At 46.5% G+C, this 9630-nt stretch overlaps 1 long non-coding RNA gene across 1 annotated transcript in view; it reads right to left on the minus strand.

Annotated features, from left to right (window-relative positions):
- Positions 1 to 1856: 1856 nt before the first annotated feature.
- LOC109308187 overlaps positions 1857 to 9630 on the minus strand; it is a 13057-nt gene continuing 5283 nt past the window's right edge. The window contains exons 2-3 of the long non-coding RNA XR_002100520.1: positions 6777 to 6781; positions 1857 to 1869 (exon numbers count right to left, since the gene is read on the minus strand). This is a non-coding gene — a long non-coding RNA (uncharacterized LOC109308187). The remainder of the gene's footprint in view (positions 1870 to 6776; positions 6782 to 9630) is intronic.

A 9630-nucleotide genomic window follows, 5' to 3' on the forward strand; every position in this document is an offset into this window, starting at 1 on the left:
CAGAACCCCAGGCATACAGCTCTTGGGCGTTCTTCAACCCTTCCGGTCCTGGCCCCAGCATGGACCAGTCAGGGGAAGTCCAGACAGGTGCAAGTTTATGGCCTCACTCTTTCTCCATGGGGTCTGCCTCCATGGGGTCTGCCTTCCAGACCCTCCAACAAGGGGTAACCCACCTGGTTGTGGGGGCTAGGGCTTAAGGTGCCCCGAACCACCTTTCACCAGGGTGGTAACTGGCCTGGCATTTCCTGGGGGCTCCTGTGCCACTGGGAGCCCCACCAGGCCACCCACTCCTGGCAGGGTGCGGTTTTAGGTTGTACTCAGAACCAGGAGCCTCCTCTCCAACCCCTACAGCTCCTCCCTTACCTCCAGATGACACCAGCAGCCCTCCAGCCAGTCGATGTTGTTGCCTGGCCTCTCGCAGCAGAACTACCCTGTTTATATGTGCAGCCCCAGATTCAAAATGGCCGCCCTCATCAGGCACCTGCAGCTGGCAGCTGCCGGCTCCAGGGCCTTAAAGTGGCAGGCACACACAGTGCCCTGCCACAACATCACAGGACCCTTCCTAAGAAACAGGGTGGGGTACCAACTTGACCTTGTCTTGGTGGACTATGCCACCAGGTACCTGGCTGTGGTGCTGTTGAGATCCATCTCTGTGGCCAAGATAGCTGAAGAGCTTATTAGGGTAGGGATGTCCAGTTTTCTTAGGGGTGTGTGTGCTATCTTAAAGATTCAGCGGGTAAGAATGTCTGTCTATCACCTGCAGACTGATGGCCTGGTTGAAAGATTCAACCGTACATTAAAGAGTATGTTATGGGTCTATATCCAAGGGGACACCACAAAGTGGGAACTATTGATACCAGCATTACTCTTCACAGTCATAGAAGTACCTCAGATGTCCACAGGGTGTTCCCCTTTCGAGTTTGTCTATGGCCACCACCCATGGAACCTACCGGGTGGGATATGTGAAGTGTGGCTGGAGCTGTGCCAGGGGGAAGAAAGATGCCCAAGCAGTTGCATGAGTTACAAGTAAGGTTAGAATGGGTGAGAGCTATCACTAGGGAGAACCTTGAGAGAAGTCAGATGCACCAGAAATGATGTTGTGATAGTTAAGTCAAGGATAGGGAATTTCAGGAAGAGGAATGGTTACTTATGGTGTTACCCAAGAACAATCACAAACTGCTAGCTTGATGGCAGGGGCCCTTCCAGGTAGTACTGGTAGGACTGGTTAATTATGAAGTTCAGAGGACAATTCCTACTAACAGATTGCAGGTCTACCATATCAACCTCCTTAAGATATGGCATGGGTAGAAGGGTTGGTTTATCCACCCAGAGGTAGACAGAGCTTGACTGTGATGAAGGCCCAGTCCTGGAGGACAAGAATGGGGGGTGGGGGGGCAGAAATTGGGGCTGACTTAGTAACAACTCAAAAAGCCTGGCTCTACTAGTTAGTTGGGGAATTCCAGGCTGTGTTCAATGAAAAACCTGGGACAGCTTGTGGGGTCAAACATCGTTTAGTTATACCCTTGGGCTGTATTGTGAGAGATCAGTAGAGGAGGCATCCTAAGCATTTGTTTGAACCTGTAAAGAGACAGCTAGAACAAATAAGAAAGTGGGAGATCATAGAGGAGTACCGAAGCCCCTGGAATAGCCCAGTGATCATAGTACCCAAGTCTGATGGCACAATTTCGATTGTGCATGGACTATAGGAAAGTTAACATGGTCTCCACGTTCAACACCTTACCTGTGCCCCAAGTAGATGACGTGTTAGAGAAAATAGGCCAGGCCCATGTCATATCAACTCTAGACCTAACCAAGGGCTACTGGCAAATACCTACATTGGCAGCTGATAAAGAGAGGACCCTGTGGGGGCTTTTTCAGTTTATGCACATGCTGTTTGGGCTGCACAGGGCTGCTGCATCATTTCAGAAGTTGATAAACTATATTTTAGCCCCCCATCAGTCCTTTTTGGTGGCATCATTATATTCTCAGAAAATTGGGAGCAACACAAGCAACATTTAAGAACAGTCCTAAGGGAATTACAGGTGGTGGGTCTGACTGCCAGCCCTTGGAAATGTGCTCTGGGTCAAAAGGAAACCCAGTATCTAGGATTCTAAGTAGGACAGAGTTGCATTAGATCTTTAGCTGACAAAGTCTCAGTGATAAGGAACTACCAACCACCACACATTTGGAAGCAGTTGCAGTCCTTCCTGGAGATGGCAAACTATTACCAGAAATTTACCTTGAGGCTTTCTGAACTGGCAGCACCCTTAACTGAAACGATCAAGGGAGGAAAGAAAAAAGATGTACAGTGGCCACCCACTGCAGTCTTACAATTTGAGGGTTTGAAGAGGGCACTTTGCCAAAATCCTATGTTATACAGCCCGAATTTTAGGGAAGTTTTTTTACCTGCAGACAGATGCTTCAGGAGTAGCAGTGGGAGTGCTATTATTCCAATGAGTACAGGGTGAGGAATGACTTATATCCTATGCTAGCTGAAAACAGGGTGAAGATCTGTTACTCTACAATTGAGAGGGAGTACTTGGCCATATGGTGGGGCATGGAACTTGTGGCAGCACTAATTTGCAGAGCCACCCGTCTCACTGTGCCAGAGCCAAAAACCTCACTTTGGGAGTCTCCCATGGGGTGCCTACTGCCAGCTGTCCCACTTCGTGGAGAACGCTCGCAAGCCTGGGGTAACACTGCCACCACCCGGGCACCGGTCTTCTTTAGGGCTCTGTGCAGCCTAGGGCACACAGACCCTGGGAGTGCTTTGCCCATTAGCAATATTTCTGGGTGCCTCTTTCAGCCTGAAGCATCCCCAGATAACCTCAGGTATGACTGAGGGAACATACACAGGCCAGCTGTGCAGCCAGGCTGGGAACAAAAGGCTTGCCTCTCACCCCAACAGTGAAACAACCAGGCAAACTGTAACCCAGTACCATTATTGATCAGGGCAGGGGTCAGGCAGGAGCAAGGAAGTCAGAATACACTTTGAGCAAACATAATCAATCAGAGTCTAACACAGTCTTGGACATAATATACCTTTTAAAATGCATCTACCTAGACATAAATCCTAACTTCTGGCTAATTTCAAAGTTTTTACATACAGGAATTCATCCAGGCCACATATGTACCTGGACCAGTCACCTGGTTGACCAGCCTGAACCAAAAAAGAAAGCAAGAGAGAGAGAGGTGCAGCTGGAATGACCCAAGGCAGGGACAGATAGAGGGGGATTTCTTCACAGAACTCTTTAGATACTATTTAACAGGGAGGAAATTTATAATGATTACCAGTGATGCCCCACTTAAATGGCTGCAGTCTACAAAAATGGAGAAAGCAACAATTATGCATTAGGTGCTAGCCTTCAACCCTTCTATTTTTCTGTATAGCGTTACCCGGGACAAAAGAACATGACAGCTAACTTTCTGTCCTGTAGTCCAGAGGAAGAAGAACCTATGACACCAAGAGGGGGAATTGGAGGAAAAGAGAGGAAGAGACTACATGGAGCAAGAAAAAATCCTTAGCCCAGTAAAAGGGGACATGAAAATTAGTGGGGAGGGTATATAGCAGAGGATCATTACTGGCCCCTGTTTGGAAGAAGAGACATGGTGAGTTAACTTACCAGGGACAGATGCATAGTTTATGGTACAGATGAATGTTGTCATCCCGCAGCAGGCCGTTTTAAAAACAAGTGGAACCAGCAGTGTGAGGGACATCCCTAACTGGTCTGGATGGCCAGAAGAACCTATAAAGAGGTAACAACAGAGAAGGAGAGGGCCCTGGGGCAGCCAGTAGGGTTGCACCAGTCTACACAGAGGTGTAGAATTTTATTGACTGAGACAGTCATAAATCTGGGACAGTGCGGACATACAACCACAAGGTAGCCAAGAGTTGAAGATAAGGTACTGGGGGACCTGGCAACTGGTGGAAAGTGGAAGAGGGAGTGACATAAGAAGGTCATCAGGATCTGTGACCCTGCTGCTCCAAGAGACTAGAAGAGGAGTGAGAGATGCTGGAGGGGGATCAGGGATGGTGGATACCCTCTTGACCCCTTTAGGACTACTGAAGACCTATGATGAGGAACTCCAAGATATAGGAACAGACTGTAGTGTTACCAAGGCAGTGGAGAGGTCAGCTGGCTGAACAAACCCACTGAGTCTATAAATTGGATAAGGAGTTCAGGGCCCCCTGTGAGACAAATCTTGAGATATGGATTGGTTGGGCATGGACAGGGTATAAGGGGTGCCAGAGCCCCACAATGGAGGCCAGTAATACTGAACACTTGACATCCCGCATGAGTCACAGACTTCCCTTCTTTAGGTACTTACTTTACGTTCTCCCATCAAGGTGTGGCAGATGAGTCCAAGAAAGGACGATGATCAGCGTGAGCACCAAAGACCAGGAAGGTGCCCTATAACAAATTGGTATTCAGATTTATTGAAAAAATATTATTTTCTAGGGAAATATTGTTAAATAAATACCCTACACTCCAGTGCTGGCAACTTTTTGGGTAGAATCAGAGAAAAATAGGGCTGTAAAAGTCATCTAATCCAACCCTACTCAAGGCAGAATCATCCTCATTTAATCCCATGGTTTTTTTACAAAATTGGCCTAATTTTACACTTGCTATGATATGTTACAATTGTGTAGAAGTTATAGTGAAGTTGATATCCTTTCTAAATTAGAGTTGAAATAGTAACCACCCATAACATTTTCTTTTCCCTTCTGAAAGCTGCTTAAATCCCCCAGCTCACCGCAGCAAAGACATCAAACAACAGTACATCAATGGCCAAAAGAGTCTCAGTAAATATCATGTCAGAATACTTTGCCTTAGATAAGATGCTTAGAAGATACTATTTATTTTAGCAAATGGGAGTTAACCTCTGTGGGTCAGGATTATTAATGAAACTCATGCAAAATCACTTAGATATAGTTAAAGGATTCTAATTTAGCTGCTGAAGACAACTTTCTTCCTCCAAAGAGTATTACTCAGTGCCAATCAAATATTGCATTTAATTACAACACAGAGTCAAATGTATTCATTGTTAAACCAAATGTTGAGGAATAAAATTTGGGACACAGTTCTGAGTGCTTCACATGCTGCCAGACCCAGAAATAGTATATAGCACTTCCAGATCCAGTCAAGGTAGCCACTTTAGTGAGGCACTAAGCACACTGAGCTCAGAGAAGCAACAATAGGGCTAAGTACAGACATTCAAAAAGCCTGAGTCTGAATCAATTCAGTCTTTGAGATTAGTCTAAACTGCATAGATTGAACTCAGAAGCAAGTGAATAGACATTCACTTTTGATTCCAGAAATGCAGCCACATCCCTGCAGTAGCTCAGGCCAGAAGCTGGGGGGTGCTAAAGCAAGCTCTCCCTTCCCTTCAGCAGTGGAGAAAGGCTGGAGGGAAGCTAGGAGAAAAGCCCTCCTGGCCTTTTCCCCAACTCTGCTTGAGTTGGTAGGGGCATGTGGCCAGGCTCTGGCAGGCTGCTGAGTACAATTGGGCACAGGTTTAAACCCCAACCCTGGCCTGCATGGTCCCCAGCCAGGGTGTGCCTGTAGAAGGAGGGGAAAGCAGCCTCTGCCAGGCTTTGCCTCTCAAGTGGCAGGGCATGGTCAGATGCTGGCCTGGGCTGGACCCCTGAGGCGAGAAGGGGTGAGGAAGGGGGAATCGCTCTTTCCTGCCCTCTCCCATCAGGATCTGCCTGGGAGGTGACAGAAGTTCCTTAAACCAGTTTGACCTAAATCAGTTAAGTCTGATACTACGTTCAACCAGGTTTATCTTAAACCAGTTTTGGCCATTTTGAAAGTGGTTTATGTGCCCTGAACTTCTATTCTGTTACAGGTTTAAACTGTTTTCTGATCACTTAAGCCAGTTTATGTTTAACATCTGTCCCTAGCGTAAAGGTATATCTACGTAGTGCTGCATCCGGGCAAATTAGCTTATGCTAATTAGCATAGCTGCATTCACATAGTAGGCTAGTTGGCTCTGTTGGTACCACATAGTCTCATGCTGCATCCTTTCAGCAGACCCAGCAGGATTCTTCCTGGCGCCAAACTAGGACAAAGTGCCATGCCAGGAGTCCTTAGAGGCTAAGGATACAACCTCAAAACTCAGAACATTTAGTGACTTGAATTCATGTGGTGCATTGCATCTACAGTAGCAGGCTACACATGTTGCTCTGTAATGGTTCTGAAAGGTAAATGTTTTTGAAACATGTTGGCAGTTTATATCCATCTACAATCAATATAGATTTTTTACACAATATTAAGAGAAGAAGAAACCCTTTTCAAAAGGGTCCAGACTGCTACCCATAAGTCATAGTTTACAACAAAACAAGGAAGGAAAGAAAATGCAAGGGAAGAAGATGAAGAGATATTTTAACAAGAACTCTGAAACCATTTGACCTGGTCTATGAGGTATGGTGTTTAAGGTAGGGCTTTAATCACCCTGAAAAAATCATTGATCATCAGTGCCTCTTCTGATCCTGCTCCCAGGAGGTAGGGTCCACTTCTCATGTCCTCATTCTCCACAAGCTTCTGCCTGTCACCATTTCTGCTGAAGCACCACATGTTCCCAGCTCTTGGTTTATACACTCATTCCACATCTTCTTAGGTCTCACCCTCTATTTCCTGCCCCTCACTGCCCTGCCCTGGACCATCTTCCCCACACCTTTCAGGTCCTCTGGCTATATGCTCAAACCATCAGTCTGCTTCTGCTTAGCCATTCCTTTGCTGATGTCACCTTTGCTATACCTCTTTGTTTCTTACATGATCTTTCTCCAGAAATCCACCTCAGTATCCTCATCCCTATTACCACCATAAAGGATATATCTTGTTTCTTCATTGCCCAACAGTCTGATCCATATAGCAGCAACAGCCTTAAAAATGTCTGTAGATTTTTCTCTTAAAACAAACTGGCATCTTCCTATCACCTGCCATGACACTCATTTCCTCATCTCTCTATTTTTTGAGGGTACTATATACTTGAACTTGCACACAGATGTGATGTGCTGGTTTTCTACTACCATGGGTATGTTCCCCTTGATATCACTTGAAAACATGCATGACATTCTCTGCTGTTTCCTTGCTGATGCACAGATGGTGCCTTTTCTGGATATGCCTTCATTCATCCAAGTCACTCTCTACCTCAGGGGTGGGCAAAATATGGCCCGCAGGCTGGATGTGGCCTGCCAGGACATTCTATCCAGCTCACAAGGCCCCTAAAAAAATTTAGAAAATTAATATTTACCTGCCCCTGGCTACCTGTCAAGCACCCCCCGATGGCTTGCCAAACCTCAGTAAGCGGCTCTCCACCCAAAATAATTGCCCGCCCCTGCACTTGCTCTCTCCTTCCTGCAAGCAAAGCCACATCAACTGCAAGAACCATTCATCAAGAGCATCCTACTAAAAGCCCTTGATAAGTGTATGCAGAATTAGCACAAACAGGAACAGACCTTGATGGCCCCCAACCTTAACTGAGAAATCCCTGGTCTTCCTGAATGAACTTATAACTTACGCTGAGCCTCTATACATGTCTTACATGAGTCTTACATAGATTTCCAATACCAGTTGCTCCATTCATGCACTATCATATCACTTCTTTTGGTACAGTCATGTTCATTATCCTTGTCAGTGAACATTTGGATAAATGTTTTCCTGTTTTCTCTGAACGTTTCCGTGAGGAATCTCACTGCAAATATCACATCAATTATAGTTTCATAGTTGTTAGGGTCAGAAGGGACCTTAATCGGTCATTGAGTCCAACCCCATGTCTTGGGCAGAGGGGAGCACTGGGGTCCTATGAGCCCAGCCAGGTGCTTGTCCAGTCTCCTCTTCAAAACCCCAAAGGTAGGGGGGAAGCACCCCCCCAAATTTGTAATTAGCCACAAGATCCCCTCTCAGCCTTCTTCTGCAGAGGCTGAAAAAATCCAGGTCCCCCGGTTTCTCCTTGTAGGGCCTTACTATTTTCCTGCATTCCTCTATCCAGGCAGGGGGCCTCTGGGCCTATACCCAAGATTGAGCTCACAACCTCCTGGCTCCAATGCCTAGTAGGCAAACCCCTTAGCCAGAGAGCCATGGCCAAAGCTGACCCAAGCAGGCTGTGGGGCCCAGGGCAAATCAGCTCATGCAGGGCCCTGCCCCTACTCTGATCCCATGGGCCCTGGACCTGGAGAAGCTGCTGATGGCAGCTGCAGCATCGGTATCTGCATCGGCAGTGGCGGGGTGGGGAGGGAGGGAAGCGAGCAGCTGGATGCAGAGCCGCCACTCCTCCCAGCTCCGCGCCACTACTGCTCCACCCCGCTCCACGGGCCCCCCGAAGTGCAGCGCCTGTGGCGGTCGCCCTGATTCCCCACACCTCAGGGATGGCCCTGGCCATGGCATGTGAGTTTTTCTGGCATAAATTAGCTGGTGTAGTTTAGTCTATGGGAAGGGTAAATCTGGAGACACTAAGCAGTTTCCCTGCTTGAATTTCATTTTCTCTGTTTATAATAAATTGTTTTCTATATAGGGGCATGCAGATATCTCTCATAACTACTATGAAAGGGTTAAAAAGTGATTCTGAAGCCTACATTCCCTCTCCAATTCAGTCAGGGGCAAAAGTGTTCAATCCCAGCGGGCTAAGCTGGTGGAAGGGCTAAACACATAGGCTGAAACCAAAACACCACAGAGGAAAGGAAAACAGTGGTATTTGTTTGAGAGATTTGTAATTGTCCCATGAAAATGAGCAGTTGTTTTAACTGAATAATCATTTAGTCTTATTGATGTAACATTGATTTCCATAACCTCCCCCCCGCAACAGTTTGATACTTTCACTTATCACAAGTAAACCACAACTAAATCCAAATAAGCACAGGATCAGTGCTTTAAACTGAGTTTTTGGCAACATGCATTTTTTTCTGTAGAAGTATCACATGCCTCCTTGAATGCAGTAAAACATGAGATGATGATACTTGTATCTGGTGTATACTTAGGTGCAGTGATGAGCTACAATTTAACTTGCAGCATGGTCATACAGCTTTCACAGTTCTTCAGGAAAAAAATCTTGCAGTACCTAAATAAATGTGTGTCCCATGCCTTGAATACAGAGGATCCAGAGCTTCCTCAGAGAGAAAGCGTTTGTGATGAAAGCACAATTCAGAAAATCAAATGAAAAGCTCAGGCAACCTTCTACCACTCAAACCTCCCCACCCCCATGGATCTCCTGCAAGGAGGAAAATCTATCTCCTCCCCATCCCCCTTCACACACATGGAGTGTCCCTACACAGATGACACTAATGACTGAAGAGCTAGACATGAGCTGTATGAGCGAAATCCCTCCCCCTCCCACAAGCCGCCCCTCCCCCATAATGAAACTGACTGAGTGATCATCATCATCACACTGGAGCTGCTGCCCTTAAAGGAGAACGCTCAGGTTTTCTGCCTATGCCTGGCGGAGATATGCTGCCAATGGCTACCGGTTTACTCAATGTTGCTTTACTTTTATTTTTCATGTGCACATAACTGAGAACCACCGCACCTATTCAGCATAACTACAGTCCCACACACTGGTGATTTTGCTTTAGTCAATCCACATACTAAGAGGTCAAGGGGTCCTTGCCATCTCCCATGCAGAACTGATCTA

This window comes from Crocodylus porosus, unplaced genomic scaffold (genome assembly GCF_001723895.1).
Source record: "Crocodylus porosus isolate Cpor-Errol unplaced genomic scaffold, CroPor_comp1, whole genome shotgun sequence".
Taxonomy (NCBI): Eukaryota; Metazoa; Chordata; order Crocodylia; family Crocodylidae; genus Crocodylus; species Crocodylus porosus.